This window comes from Phocoena sinus, chromosome 14 (genome assembly GCF_008692025.1).
Source record: "Phocoena sinus isolate mPhoSin1 chromosome 14, mPhoSin1.pri, whole genome shotgun sequence".
NCBI lineage: Eukaryota > Metazoa > Chordata > Mammalia > Artiodactyla > Phocoenidae > Phocoena > Phocoena sinus.
Window position 1 is genome coordinate 67,632,103 of NC_045776.1, and position 16,506 is coordinate 67,648,608.

The 16,506-nt window shown below is 44.3% G+C and overlaps 1 protein-coding gene across 2 annotated transcripts in view; it reads right to left on the reverse strand.

Annotated features, from left to right (window-relative positions):
* Positions 1 to 16,506, reverse strand: part of ZNRF3 (zinc and ring finger 3) — a 147,382-nt gene that overhangs the window by 58,343 nt on the left and 72,533 nt on the right. The window lies entirely within an intron of this gene.

Genomic DNA, 16,506 nt, shown 5'->3' on the forward strand with positions numbered 1-16,506 from the left:
TTTATGGAGAAACCATTAGACATACAGCGGAATCACCAGGATAATTAACAGGCTGTTTAAAGGCTACCCCTGGTTACTGGAAAACAGATGAAATTCTTTGAGGTTTCTTCAAAATTTGCAAAACACAAAATCAAAGATAGGTAGGAGAGCACTGTCAAATTTTTACTAGTAAAAGTGCACTTAGTGGAAGCCTGAACACAGAATGGTACTATGGCTTGCGCTCACAGTTCTAGTATTGAGTTTTATCAGACCCCAGAATCCCTAATAACCATCTGAGAAGAGGAAGTCCTTGTGGATAAACCTAAGCTACCGAGACGTGAAGGAGTCTAGCACAGTGCTAAACTCTTTAAATAGCTGGAAGAAATATGTCTTTAGAGTCATGGCATATTAGAGATACAAGAGACTGAAGAATCCACTGTGTTAGCCAGAATAATGGCCCATGAGACATCTATGTCCTAATCCCCAGAACCTGTGAATACGTTACCTTACAAGGCACCAGAAACTTTACAGACGTGATTAAGCTTGATATCCTGGATTACCGGGGTAAGCCCAATGTAACTGCAAAGGTCCTTACAAGGAAAAAAGGGAATCGTGGAAACAGAAGAGATGTGACCAGGGAAGCAGGGGTTGGAGCAATGTGCTTAGAAGATGGAGGTGGGAGCCATGAGCCAAGGAATGCAGGCGGCCCGCCTCCAGAAGCTGGAAAAGACAAGGATTCTCTCTAGACCCTCCACAAGGAACGTAGCCCTGCTGACCCATTTTTGACTTCTGACCTCCAGAACTATGAGAGATTAAGTTTGTGTTGCTTTAAGCCACTAAGTTTGTAGTAACTTGTTATAGTAGCAAATAGGAAACTAATACAGCCTCCTTATCCCCCACTCATTTTACGATGAGAAGTTCAAGATAAATAGCTTTTCCAAGACAACACAGCCAGCAAGTGGCTGCCCCCGGGGTGGCCTGGCCCTTGAATTCACAGTCCAGTACCTTCCAACTCCACTTGCTTAACTTTATTGTCCCTTCTTCTGAGAGCTGGTCACCTGACTGGGGAGAAAAGACTAAGAGGTACAAATCTCTGTAAAGAAAGGCTGCCTGCCAGCTCTGAACTGGGTGGTGTGGGAGTGTAATGTGAGTTTGGTGCAGGTGGCCAGAGTTGCAGCTGAGCCTTGAGCTGAGCTTCAAAGGGAGAGCTGGACGGGTCCGGGGCAGGGGAGAGGACAGGCGGCCATCCACGCCCGGGGACAAGGAGCTGAGGGATTTAGGGGGAGAAGAGAGGCTACCTGAGCAGCATGGGGGGACACAGTCGACACCAAGAAGAGAGAGACGGGCTCAAAAATCAGGAAGGCATGTGGACACCAGGACAGCACCACAGGTTCTTTGGAAAAGCGGCGCACCAAGAACAGTAATTTGAGGCAGGCGGGTTGCACCTTCTGGCAATGGTGGCCCTGGACTGGAGAGGATGAGTGAGCGGAGGAGGGGAGGGAGCAGCCCAGAGGGCAGAGATCCTTGGCAAGTCAATGGACCCACAAGAAAGGGTGAGTGCCGCAAGCTCAAGGGATGGCCCGTAGCGGGCACAGGATAACCCTGCCCTGGGAATTGCAGGACCTGAGATGGGGAAGCCTGCAACATATGATTTTTGCACCAGCCCTCAGGCTCCAAGAGTCTGCCCAAAGGACCAAGGAGGGTCCTGCAGTGCAGAGGATGGCACAGCTTCCCTCCAGCTGCCCCTGAAAAACTCAGCCCACTCTAGGATGTTCGATGGTTATTAAATGATGAGCGGCTTGAAATGCAGATCTCCAACTGGAGAGGATGGGCAAGAGCAATAAGCCAGTCGTGCCAAGAGCCAGGTACTTCTGACCCTCCAGGAAGTGCCTCCCAGCCGCGCTCAAGTCAGCTTCCGGAATCCCAGGTCAAGTCACGTCAATGGCAGCCCCTCTACTGACACTTTTCTACAGTGTTCCGTGATATTTTTAACCTGGCCACGTGCCTTGGAGGTTTCCACAGGGAAAGGTGCTTTTTGTTACTTACACCTATATAGGGTTTGGTCAGTGATAGAGAGCTGCGTCGAGGGAAGCAGAGGAATCATGCAGGTCTAAGACTTTGTATTAAAACTTTACTCAAGAAGGAAGCCAGATGTAAAAGGCCATATATTGTATAATTCCACTGATATGAAATATCCACAACAGGCAAATCCATAGAAACAGACAGCAGCAGATTAGTGGATGCCTGCCTGGGGGAGGGGGAAACGGAGAGTGACTGCTTAATGGGTACAGGAGACCTTTTACGGTGATAAAAATGTTCTGGCATCAGATGATAGTAACGGATGGGTGACCACTGTGAATGTACTAAATGCCTCTGAATTGTATACTTTAAAATGGCTTAAGTGGTAAATTCTGTATCGATTTTACCACAATAAATACGTTTTTTTAAAAAGTCCCAAGAGTCAGGGACTTCCCTGGTGGTCCACTGGGTAAGACTCCACGCTCCCAATGCAGGGGGCCCAAGTTCGATCCCTGGTTGGGGAACTAGATTCCGCACGCACGCCGCGACTAAAAGATCCTGCGTGCCGCAACTAAGAGCCAGTGCAGCCAAAATAAATTATAAATAAATAAATAAACATAAAAAATAAATTAAAAAAAAAAAAGTCCTAAGAGTTTACTCAGAAATGACTGTCCTCAGCCAACATGGGAATCCACAGCATAGGACGATGTGGTTTCCACACTTCCTAAGCCTAAGCCAACCACCAGAGCCCTTTGGGAAACTGTGTCCTGCAGAATACTAGCCCTGCACGATGATAAATGGGTTCCTGCACACGCAACTAATGCTGAGGAACAGGACATAGGGATTCGGGATCTACATTTGGAAATTAAAGCTCTGCAGAGGCCTAAGGTTTAAATAACTTAAAAGGGTTTTAAACTTTGCTAAAACCAACATTTCCTACCCGTTGATGATCAACCCATTTTGTGTTTAATATGCTCACACTGTTTCATGGGACATACTCCGAGAAATGCCAAGTTAGGGAGAGCAGAGGTACACACGTGAGAAGAAACGAACTTAAAGTAGATGTGATCCGAGCCAAACACTGACACGCGTGATGCGAAGAGCAAAGGCTGCAGTGGGAGGAGATGGAGGGACGGTGTGGGGGGGGGCGGCTGGAGAGAAGGGGGGGCCTGGGAGGGCGAGAGGAGGAGGAGGGCGGGACTGTGAACCCAGAGCAACAGAAGCAGGAGTAGAAGCTGAGGCCCTTAGCAGACCAGGCTGAGGCTCCAGCTGTGGAGCAGGACACGTGGCCAGGGGAGGCATGGCAAGAGGGCGTCCGGAGCACTTGGAAATCCCAACTGTGTAAGCCTCACACACGCTGACGTCCCCCTGGCACCCTGGGCCGCACCCCATGTGGGGCCCTCCCCCTCCTTGGCCCCAAGACTCCTTTTCTGTCACTGGGGTGCGTGTGAGCAGCTCAAAGTGTCAGCCCTGTCAAGGGTGTTGACTTCTGCACGGGGATCAAAGATTTAAAAACCAAAAGGAATTTTTTCTCAAGTGCTGATGGGTGTAATCGGTTGGCATGGGTGGTTTATTTTCCCAGGGAGGGTAAAGGGCCACCAAAATCACATCTCAGAGCATCCAAAACCGACCTCACCATCCTCCCCCTTCCCAGCTCCACTCTGGAGTTTCTTCTCTTCTGAGTTCCTTATTCCAGTCTGTATCTCCAGAGGTCCAAACTACTGGGGTTGTGAATTCAACCTCAGCTACGTCTCAAGTGTAACTGGCCTGACTCACCTACCGATACTGTACAATTCAGGTCTCTTTCAGCTCGCCCCTGATGACAGCATCAGCTTCCAGAAATGCCCGCCACCCTAGGTCTCCAAACATTTACGCCCTGGGGTTCTCTTTTCCCAAGGGCTCCAAGTTATGAGCTCAGCAGAATGTTTTATAGGGAAGCCATAACATGAAAATATTCACTCATAAACTGACCTGTGTCAAAGGATGGAATACTCTAGACAAAGGCATAAAATGCAAACGAGTATGCCAAATCTGGGGAAAGTGAAGGAGAGGGCTTTCTTGTTAATTGAGCATCAACTATATTACTCTGTTTATGTATTTTATCTTGTTTAATCCTTACAGCAACCTCTTGCTAATTGGTCTATCAGATGACAGAGTGACTAGACCATGTCGATAAATTGCAAACTAGAACCGCAAATCAGCCAATGATGCAAATATAACAGAGTCCACCAAAGTCATATTAGTCAACAACAGGATCCACTCAAAGCAAATGGCAAACAATCTAGCTAAGGATTAAAGAAGAAATCCACATGGGGGCTTCCATGGAGAATGATCAAAGGATTAAGACAGAACTTTGGGAAAAGAGAGAGTTCTCTAACATTTTTGGAAAAATGACTTTGGGTGTTCCTGCTGCTGGAGTAAGAGAAGGATGTCACATCCACATTCTCAGACAGTTTTGCTGGAAATATCCCAACACTGCCAACAGGGGATTTGCTCTTTGTTCTCAGAAATCAGAACAAAGTTGCAATTATAATTTAACTTGTTAAATTCAAATACAAACTTATTTTGTGTTCCACATTTCAAGATAAAGCCCCAACCAAATCTTTCTACTGTCTACTGAGAAATAGTAGCCCTTAACTTAAAAAGATCCCAAAAAAAAAAGATCCCAAAGTCCTTTTCTGGATCACAGTCATCTACGGAGAATGAGGACCTCCAACATATGAAACACATATATTCTAAATATCCAGTGAGACATTGCTGCCAGACAGTCATCACATGAAAACTACGCTTGTGAATTCGTACATGCTGACACCAGCCAGTGACATATAGGCAGTGACTACACATAAGACCTGTGTGTGCAAAATTAATCTTAGGAGATTTCAATGAATGATGTTCAAGCATGTTAACTTTGAACTTAATGTGGCACATAAGCAATTAACAATTATAGGAATTTCTGAGTTTATTTTCTTAACATGTTTGGGTGTGTGGGGTTTACCTGATCAGATGTTTGAAATTTAGGAAGTTTTTGCCTTCATATTTTTAAGAAGGTTAAAAATGGCTGAATTGGGGGTGGGGAGAACTGGATGAAGGTAGTCAGAAGGTACAAATTTCCAGGACATAAGATAAATAAGTACCAGGGATGTAATGTACATCATGATAAATATAATGAACACTGCTGTATGTTACATATGAAATGGTTAAGAGAGTAAATCCTGAGTTCTCATCACAAGGAAAAAAATATATTTTTCTCTCTTTAATGTTGTATCTGTATGAGATGATGGATGTTCACTAGACTTCTTGTGATAATCATTTTATGATGTATGTAAGTCAAATCATTATGTTCTACATCCTAAACTTATACAGTGCTGTATGTCAAAACCGGAAGAAAAAAAATGGCTAAATTTTGTGTAAGAACTCAGGGTTGTCAGAAAGAACTACTAATGAAAACATAAAGGAAAAAACAAACTCAGAAACCTAGAATGGGTTTGACAAAACTTGACAAAAACTCACTGGACAAAGAATACTGAAGGAGGAGAAGGACAGCCTGAAATGAGAAGATAAGCAAAACTCCTGGGACGGGTCTGGAGAAGAAAAATGCCAGTAATTAACAAGCCACACTAAAGTGTGAGGATTTAACAGAAGATATGTCCTGAGTTATAACTTTGGTCTTGTGCTCTCAGAATAACTTCAGGATGTCAACACCCTGGCTTAAGTCAATTGAAGGCAAATTCCCAGTTAGTCCTCTATCGGGAGGTTTGACATTAAGAAGTGGTGCCTCTGGCTGTCTTACTCCTGATTTTGTTCTGAGGGGTGTTTGGGGGATGGAGAGGATGAGAGCTTTGGAATCATGTAACCATGTTTTGAAACGTGCCTCTTATGAGGCATACCTCCTTGAGCAGATGACTCGATTTCTATAAACCTCTATTTTCTCATCTGTAAAATGGGGACAGTACCATCCACTTCAACAGGGTGCTGTGCAGATTAAAAGAGATAAAATATATAATCTTAGTTGCATGGTAGACACTCAATCAGTGGGAAAGCCCTCTCCTTCTTCACTTTCTCTTGACATGTCACGTTTGCTTGCCCTTCATGCATTTGCCTAGAATTCTCTGTCCTTCAAGACCAGTTTAAATGTCAGCCCTTCCATGGAGCTTTCTTGAATGCACCAGTATAGCTAGTTGCTTCCACCTCTACATTCCCAAATGCTTTACATGGTGCTTAGCACAGTTCCTTCAGCCTCTCCTCTGGGATGGGTACCTGCTCCTACAAGGAGTCTTTCCCAGAGGTCCCCTTTCACCCCACCCAGAGCCTTGTGCCCAATAGGTGCTCAATAAATGACCGCTGGGTGTCTCCAGCCCTCAGCCTGGAGACAGGCCTGCTGCCGCATCTCAGCTCTGATCCCCAAGTCACCAAACACATTCCCAGGACTTTACCGGCAATCTCAAGATTTACTGGGAATGGCACAGGAGCAAAGGCTGTTCCTTCTTGGTCTAAGCAGCTGGGCGTGCAGAGGCAGGTAACACTCTCCATGTGCAGAAAACACAATGCCACTGCCCTTCACTCAGGCAGGCCCACAACAGTGCTTTATGAGGGTGATGGAGGGGGAAGAGGAATAGAGGATTCCTCCCCTAAAAAGCAAAACCTCAACATTTCCGGCCCCTGTCTGATCTCAGAAGCTGCTGTCAGCTCCGAGAAAACAAGGGAATAAACCAAGAGGCAGGCATGGGATCCAGGGCACAGAGAATCCAACAGAGAAGAAAAATAGAGGGAAATCCCAGGAGGACAGCTATGCCACCAGCCTGCCAGGCGACCAGCCCAGATGGGGTCAGAAGGATGAGGGCTGCAGGAGAGCTCCCCAAATAAGCAAACAAATAACAACAACCTGAGTCATCACCCAGTGGGACTGACAGTATTGAGAAGTGTTACAGTCCCGAACAGGAGAATGAAATGTGATAATCAGATAGCAAACTAAAGAAATGGGGTGGGGGCGACAGTTATTAACTCCAGAAAAAGACCAAAAAGTCACACCAGAATTGTAAACCATAAGCAGGGCATGGCATGCATGGCCTGGCTGGGAACAGTGACAGCCACAATAACGTAAATCCTTATCTAAACATTGATTGTGATATAACTACATTGGGAAAATGCAGAGATGGGAAATTTGTGTATGGGGGTGGGGAGGTGGAAAGGCCGGGCAGGGGAAGGGATGAGGGGGTTAAGAGAACAAAATCTCCATCTTCCAGAGTAGGAAGTTGAAAAATGTATAAATGGGCTAAAAATATGAGGCAGTATAAGCAGGTTTAGAAATTATTGACAGAAATTTAGAAATATTCCCAGAGGTGAACGGCAGAAGAAACCACTAAATAATTGAAAGTAGTTGCCTCTGAGAATAGCAATCAGGGATGGCAAAGGGTACACCAGAGGAACGCTCTTTCAATTAAAAGCCATGAAGTATTCTTTCCCTTCTGTAAACATATACGTGCTTTATTTTGGTTAAGATCTTCGTAGGCACTGCTGGACAAATGTCCCCTTCCTCAGGTGTTCCAGCAGATTCTCTGGGTCCTGCAGGGAAGCATTCCATAAGGCCAAAGAGAGACCCCAACAGGCAACCTGCACAGGACTATGGACTTGGAGGACTGCCTGGGACGACGCTCGGGAGGCCCCAGGCCCTGGGCTGGGGACAGCTGGAACACAGCACATGGATGATTCAGGGAGAAGGGTGAAGAAGGAACCAGCAGCCCTCACCACCCCCATAAGCCAAATAGCTTCCAGGGGGCACCGGAGTGTGATGTGGATTTGAGAGTTACAGAGGTGGCAGACACAACAACCAGGGTGGTTGTTCTAGGGAGCCCCAGTTTTCTCCCAGACACAGACAGATCCTATAACCTCTACAAGGGGTGCTGAACAACCTCCTTGCATTTCCAAACAAGGAGCTGCTCGGGCAAAATGGCTAACAATAAGCAGGGCAGAGTCCTGGCCACCATCAGTGCCAGGTATCGAGCATCTGGTTTTATGCTGAAACATGAAGATGGACCTTCTTCAAATTTCTCGGAGCCCAATGAGGTTGGCTATCATGATTTCACTGTTTTGTTAATGCACAAAGACTCTACGGGAACTTCAAAGCCAAAAGACTATGTCAGACAAGGTTAAGTATCTGGAGAAACAGAACTACGTTCCCTTGGGTACAGGACATCAAGCCAAGCTTTGAAACCAAGACCAGCTCTTTAAGAAGCTTTCAGTACAAAATCCTGGAGATATACTGAGGCACTTTCCACACGCCTGAAAGGGCAAAACTGAAACCGGGGCTGGTGGTGCTCTTATCCAAGGCTACAATATCTCCACACTCTGCTGGAAGTTTAAAATAACTTCAAAAGGGCCGCCTGCTTCTAAGTGGGTTACTGTTACACTGGAGCCAAACACGGAACGAATAGGAGGAGAGACATTTCACTCTGTAATATTATCTCATCAAAAAATTCCTGGGGATTTAAAAGGGAAACTTCCTTCCTTTTGTCCTTTTGCCGCCGCAGACCAGGGTAGGGTGTCACTGTGGTACAGAGTTTCACATGAAACAACAGCCCTAGACCTTTTCTTAAAAGGTGTGGTGGCTGGAATCAAGACTTATAATTTATGTGAAAGAATGGAAAAGGACAGCTCCACCCATTTTTCTCTTGAATCATAAGGATTATTTTTTCTCTTCTACCTACAAGGAAACAGACAACTCTCTTTTGCTCTTTGAACAAACAGCCTGAGTCTTTTTCTGGATCTAGAATCCAGAGGTACCCGAACAGTTTTTTTCCCCCCGTTGTCATAGCAATGGGAACGGAAAGGACCCCAGACACAGAAAAGGAGCTGGCTGTTGCTGCTGTTTGTTGGAAACGTCCAAATGCGAATTGCCTGAGGATTAAAACCGGCATTTCTTCACTGAGGGGTCTGGTCTTCCGAACACTGTCTTCCGCAGTGGGTGTCACTTTTTAGAGAAAAACCAAGAACAGTCTCTACCCTGTTTGGTTCCTCTTGTTCTTGGTACCAAAAGAACTGAGAAGCTGCCTGTCGGAATCTGGGCAAAGCAGCAATTATTTCAAATCTACCTTCTCACCTGAATATCTCCCATCCCCTGAATTGCATTTTGTCAGATAATCATGTTGAAACTTAGATACGGCCCTGTGTATATCGCATGTCTGACTTTACAGACCTTCACTCAGAACTTCCAATTCCAAGTAGGTAAGGAGATGTTTCATAGGTTAAGTTTTGTAAAAAAAAAAAAAAAAGTATCCAATAGCCGATAGGAAACCATCTGAAAATGTTAAGCAAAATTTAATTCTAAATCTATTCTTTAAATGACTCAAAGTGACACATACAGCTACCAGATGACAAGTATTGAGCTCTACATAGAAATTCACAGACATAGTTTTATTTTAAATTACAAGGCAACATCATAAAGGACACTTGATTGTTCTTATTATAAAAAGGTAAGGATTTGGTGCTTGTACACACAAAATAGTTATTAAATCAAGAAGAAATATGTTGGAGGGGAAAGGGTAAAGAAGGCTTCTCATTCTTCCAGATTTAAAAAGAATACTATAAAACCACAAAATCAATAAAACTACATGATGCCAGTCTGGAACTAGAAAAATAGAACAAGTGGAAAAGAAATTCCAAAAACATATTTAAAATTTTAAAAGATCTTATGATGCAAACCAGGACAACATAAGGATGCAGAAAGGACTCACTTAATAAATTCTGTTGGGACAGGTGGATAGCAATGTAGAGAAAAGCTCAGTTTGGCCGTCCGTAAGTTATTCTGAGAATCAGTGAGGCAACTCGAGTTAAGGGAAGTCCTTTAGGACAATTAACAAGCTAGACAGTGACAAAGGAGGCGGAAAGAGCATTATATTCTTAAAACTTCTCCATATTATCAGTAACAGAAAGGAATGAAGTGACAGTTATGGGATATATATAAATAGTTTACAGTAAGAAAACAGAAAGACCATCAACCTTGTTGCTGATGAATGCACAGTAAAATCACCAACGTAACTCAATGCTACTGGGTGTATGGGCTGCTGGGTGTATGTGGACACACATGGCTGGCCACGCTGCAAATCGGCTCAGTTTGGGGTAATCTGTCTATCAATATGAAACAAACCCAAGATCCTATGACTTTCTTTCCCCCATAATTCCATTTTTAGAGCAGATCCTGAGGAAGTAACCTAAAACTAAGTCAAAAACAAATGAAATAAATAAATAAAACAAAGAAGTAACTTTCCATGATAAAATCTTCAAGCAGTCCTTCTCCAAACTATGAAAATGTGAAAGAAAAAAAAAAATGTCTTCCCAAAGACTATATAATCAAACAAAACAATGTGCATAATTTATGGGATATTATATAATTATAAGAGGATAATGATGAAGATAACATGGTATAAAAAGTACCATGTATGAAATTTTAAGAAAAGCATATGTGCAAAACAACACCTATTTAAAAATACCATCTGCAGATGGGCGAAAACCGCAAGGAAACAAAGAATTTTAAAAGTTGATGGGTTTAGAGAGTAAGGGTAGCTGGAGACTTTCCTTTTTTGGATTCTAGTATTCATCCAAACCAATATTTGCTAAGCACTGACCCTGTGCCGGACACTGGACAAGAAAAGGTAATTAAGACCCACTGTTGTTTGATCAGTAATTTGAAAAAAAAAAATCTAAAATGTATGTGCATTTGCTGACACAACAGGTGACGGAAATTTGAAGCTCACCAGGGCTTTTTTCATATAAATCAGCTCTATGTACAACACAGTTTAAAAGTAACAAACGGCATTACTAGGTAGTGACACGCATCTGCAAACAGATGTGCTCCTCCCCACAGCAACACGCCACCGCAGAATGGTCCAGCAGCTGAGCGCACCCTGGAGAGAGCGTTCCGTGGGTGCTGGACAGGACAGCCAGGCACTGGGAGCCTGTGCTGGCCAAGCAGCACAGGCTGCCTGCAAGGGCTCAGCAAGAAAACATGAGAGGAAAGTATGATAAACCGGCAAGCAGTGTGGAATCAACAATAAACACCATCCTAATGGATGATGACAGCAGTCTAGTGTCGGTCATCCCGACACGATGAGCTTGTGCCAGAGGCCACCTGATCAAAGGAATACTTTATGAAGTTACACCATGGTTTTGGTTCTTTCCTCTGACACACGCAAAACAGATAGAGAAAAACACTCAAAACAAAAACAAAGCTAAAAATCCTTTCACCATCTGCTAGAAATACACTCTCTGCCCCCACACAAAAACTTGTACCTGAAAGTTTATGGTAACATTATTCATAGCAGCCAAAAAAAGTGGAAATAACCCAAATGTCCATCAACGGGTGAATCGGTAAACAAAATGTGGTATACCCAGACAATGGAATATCATTTGGCTACACAAAGGAACAATATTGATACGTGCTACAACGTGGATGAGCCTGGAAAATACTAAGCTGAGTGAAAGAAGCCAGTCAAAAGTCCACATCTTCTATTCGCTATTCATATGAAAGTCCAGCATAGGGAAGTCTATAAAGACAGAAAATAGATTAGTGGTTGCATAAGGCTGGAGGGTTGAGGAATAAAAGGATAGGGAAGTAGGAGCTAACAGGTAGAGGGTTTATTTTTTGATATGATTTATATGTTCTAAAATTGATTGTGGTGATGGTCTACAACTCTGTGAATATACTAAAACCCACTAAACTGTACACTTCATATAGGTGAATTGTATGGTGTGTGAATTATATCTCAACAAAGCTGCTAGTGAAAGAGTTAATGCAAATAAAGGGCCAGAGTAGGGCAAGACTCTAATTATGGCGTGTTGAAAAGAACACAGCCCCAAGGTCCAGTTTCCTTGTGTGTAAAATAGGGACAGCGCCTGCATCACCCGAGTTAGATGGCACAAGCCAATGCACTCAGTAAATTAGGATTCCAAGGTTGTGGGTGAGGGGACTGTATTAGGGCACAGTGCCTAAGAGGGAAAGGGCTCTAGCCAGGGCAGTGTCACCATGAAAAGAGTAACAACAGGAGATCGGTGAGAGCAGAGTGAGGTGGAAATAGAACTACTCCTACTCACCATGCCCAAGACCATGGACCCAAGCAAGAAACCTATCGCAAGAATGCAGGAAAGCAGGACACCAGTGATAGATCCAGAACGGGGGCAAGAGCCCGTGGGGAGGGGAAGGGCACCTCAAGTTTCTCAAGGACTCGCTAGCTACACCCACAGGCTACAGATTCATCCCCATCCCATCCTCGCTTCTCTGTAACTGCACTGGTGAGTTTCCAAACCAGAGCGCTTCAGAAAGGGTCACTTGATGAAAATCGCCTGATTAAAATAGTCCTGTGTAGTCTGTTAATAACAGAGGCAGGGGGCTAGGGAGGAGAGGAAACCACAGTGTTAAAAGCAATAAATTATATGCTGCGCTTTGCCACCCTCACCCGACCTTGGGTGAGTCATATAAGGGCCCCCATTCTCTCTGATCCTGAGAGCAAAGGGAATGCCTGCCACCTGCCTACCCCATGCGGGTTTTGGGAAGATTAATGAGATAATGTCTGAGCTGTGGTTCGGGCTCCCTGGAGACAATACTAGGTCTCAGGCACTATTAGCACAAGCTAGGACAGTTTCTTGCCCATTCCTCACCTCATTATGCCACCTGTGCTTTATTACGTCTGCTATTAAAGTTCTCTCTCAAAGAGTGGACCAGGGAGGTCATAACCCAGGCTCGGTCTGCTCTGCCTGGCCAACCTTGTTAACGCCACTCCCTACACCCTGCTCATCAGCAATAGGGTACCTTGAACGTTCAGCACAGCGCCCAGCATTTGATGCCAGAGACGGATGGTTAAAAAGGCTCTCTGGACTTTTGGGTTTTAATTGAGACCCTTTGCTTCATGTTACTGCCCTCACACCCCAACATTTAGGGCCCTAGGGGAGTGACTGCCATGCTGGGGAGGGGAGCAGGAACAAGCTCCCAGAGTACTGAACTACTCTGTTCCTGGGTGTCAGGCTCACGGACAGGTTTTTGTAGGTTTTAAGTTCAAGGCTACCAACTAACGAAACCAGATGGACTCTGAGTTCACATACAAAGAAACCTGTATTTAAGGTGTTTCAAAGCGAGGGCAAGGCCATGTGTAAAATTGTGTGTGTGTGTAAAATTGATACAAAAAACTATACTTGATGTGGGTCTCTGTCTTCAAGGGTCTCTATCCAGTTCGGTGAACTGATATTATAAGGGTGTTGTAAAGATTAGAGATAACATATGTTAAACTTCCAAAGCGGTGATTATAATAGCCGCTAACACTTATTGTGTGCTTGCCATGTTCTGGGCACTGGTTTTCTAGTTTTATAGGTGTCAACTCATTTGATCCTAACAGCCTTGAGGTAGGTATTCTTAGTATTCTCATTTTATAGATGAGGAAACCAAGAAGAGGTTCAGTGATTTGCTCAAGGTCACACCCATGTCAGTGGCAGAGCTGGGATTTAAACCCGGGTAGCCTTTACCACCCTGCCATAGTAGACATGAAATATATTCCCATTACCTTCTTGGTGCTGAAAAGAAAGTAACATTGTTTTATCTAATCCAAGTGCTTAGAATGGTGCCTGTCCTGATACCCTCTTAGTTATTTGATTAACCTTGAGTTTAAACAAACAAACAAACAATGAGAAAAAGAGAAGGCTTGGTAGGGATGTAGATAACAAGAGACTGCAGAAGTGATAAGTGATGGGGGGTGGGGAGCAGAGCAGAATCAAATAGGTTCCCGGTTAAAAAGGACAAACTGAGCTTCATGACCCTCTGCCTCCACAAACCAAAGGTCCAAATCTAGGAATATGCAAGCATTCACAATAATTCAGCCAAACACTGGACCCGTGTAAGATAGATGTAGCAATGGAAGTAAAAATACCAAATTCAAGATGGTGGTCACATTTTGCAGGAAAGGAGAGGGGAATACTATTTCATAAATACCCAAGTATCTTATATATTGTTTCACATCTCAATCCCTTGATTTCTTAAGAAAGCATAAACCGGATGACATTATTACGTAAGAAATCCACCCATAGCACCCCCATCTCAAGCACACTCTACCCACTCCATAAATCAGTGATCTCCCTAGCATGTCTCCTGTCTACTTTCAGATATTTTTCCCAAAGCCCTGAGTGGCAAAAACCTAATTCCTACCTCTGCAAAGCTCTTAGGTCCTTGTCTAAATGAAGGGGAAAGGTGTAAAAAAATTAAACGTCTGAAATTCAACAGGGTACCAAAAATACCTTGGCAGGAAAAAAACTACCAATCTATGTCAACTTTCCCAACCTGAAGAAAAAAGTCACACATAATAGCAAATCGTAAGTGTACCAACTTGGTCCAGCAACAAGTTAATAAAGGAAATAGGTCATTTAAAAAAAAAAAAAAACTGGGAGGCGGCCAAAGAAGCAGGGACTACACCAGGTGTTTAGTCTGTGTGTCAGCACAGGAGGGTAACCAGCCAGTCTTCCCTTCTCCTTCACCAGGATGCAGTGGACACACAGCCAGAAGCCCTGGCAAGAAAGATCACCTGCCACAATAGGAGCCCAGCAAGAGAACTTTAACTTACACCTTAGCCTGGAGAACTAAATAATTCCAGATCGCCCAGGACGTCTGCTTAGCTGACTTATCACCCTGAGGAGAGGTGGACAGAGCACGGACTCTGGGTCACAGCCTCAACTCGGTCTCTTACAGCCATGGCCTTGAACATGTCATTGTCATTTAGACCCTCTGGGCCTCGAGGTTCTGTGTCTATAAAATATGGCAAGAAGCACCCCAGCTCGTACATCTTCAGATACAGTGTGTAGCAGAGGGTGGCCACTTGAACACAGGTCCCAGTTCCCGCTCAATGAGGCAATCTGTGGCTGCTTAAGGGCATAAACAATAACCTACTGCCTTAGCATTTAGGATCGAGGCTTGTGATGAAGGAGGATGTGGTCAGAAAAAAAGACTACCTTAAAACTGCCGCTCCTTGGTAGATTACCTGCCTTCTCTCTTTCGGTGGTTTGGGAGATTTTGGCTTTATCCCTACATTGGGCTATTTCACTGCAACATGTCTAGGGGTGGACTTGTGGGTTTATTTAATTCACCTTGTTAAACAAAGCACTGTGTGTGTTTTCAATCCGAAAACTCATGTCTTATTTTGCTTCTGGAAAATTCTCAGGCTTCATCTTTCTGAATAGTGCTTGTCTGCCACTGCCCCATCTCTCTTCCTCTAGAACATCTATCAGACCAGGGTTGGAGGCTTAGGTCTGCCCTCCACGTGGCCCAACTACTCTGTCAAAACATTTCTACTCCTCCTCCTGCATTCTGCATATCTTCCAATTCACTAATCCTATCTGCATCTTTGGCCAGTGTGGAGCTTCATTTATTAAGATTTAAATTTTGATGCTTACTTTTCATTTCCAGCATTTACAGGTTTTTGTTCATATCTACCTATTAATATTTCCTTTCTGCCTGTTGTGTTTCATATTTTCTTTTAGCTGTAATGCCTTTCACCTCTGATAATTCTAAACATGCATTTTACACTTGGTATCAGATGGCTCTCTTTTCATTTAATCCTGAACAAATTAATCTCTCACTGTTGATTTTGCTGGCTATCTTTAGTAGTTTAGGTGTTCTGGAATTTTGGTTTGTAAATTCTTATGGTCAGAGTTGGTCAGGAGGACGTGGAGTGGGGTGAGGTAGGGTTGGGGAGGGGAGGTCTTCTCTGTACCACCCCTCCCCCACAGTTTTGTGGTCACTACTCCCAGGGTCTGCAAGCCTAGAACAAGTCTCGTGTTGACAGACCAGGACCCTTCTCACACAGTGACACGGGTAAACTTCAGTCATGCCTCCAGGTGATGTTGGCCCATGAGTGGGCTGCAAGCTTGTGCCTGTTTCTTCCCGCCGCCCTAGACTTCACCCTGAGCAGTAATTGTCTTGGATGTTTTTAGTCTCCTTCCATAGCTGGAGCAGCCCAGCCCAGACCTTGTTTTCAGCAGTGAGTCTGGCTCATGGGCTACTTTTAGTTCCCTCTGCCCCAGCAGAGCGGAGCTCCCAGCTCCACCGCCTATTTCCAGACTCACAGCAGAGCGGGGCTGTAGCTTCAGCATCAATCTTTGCTTTGTATTTGTTTTTTTACAGATATGTTTATCTTGTTTTTGAGCATCATTACATCTTTAATTTTGTTTGGTGTTTGGAACTGGGGGACAAATGAAGTGATCCAAAATTAAACATATACACTGAACAGAAGGTGATAGATATTTAAACAAAGACGTAAAGGGAAGTAAGGGAGAGAGTCACACCTGGAGGAAGAAAGTTACTCCAGACAGAGGGAACAACAGCAAGTGCAAAAAACCTGAGGCAGGTCTGGAATGTTTGAAGAACAGAGTGAGCACAGGGGATGGAGCGCAGCAGGAGAAAAGGGAGAGAGGGGACAGGAGGCCAAACCACGGAGGGTTACAAGCCCTCATAAGTCAATGGGAAATTCTCCACAGAGT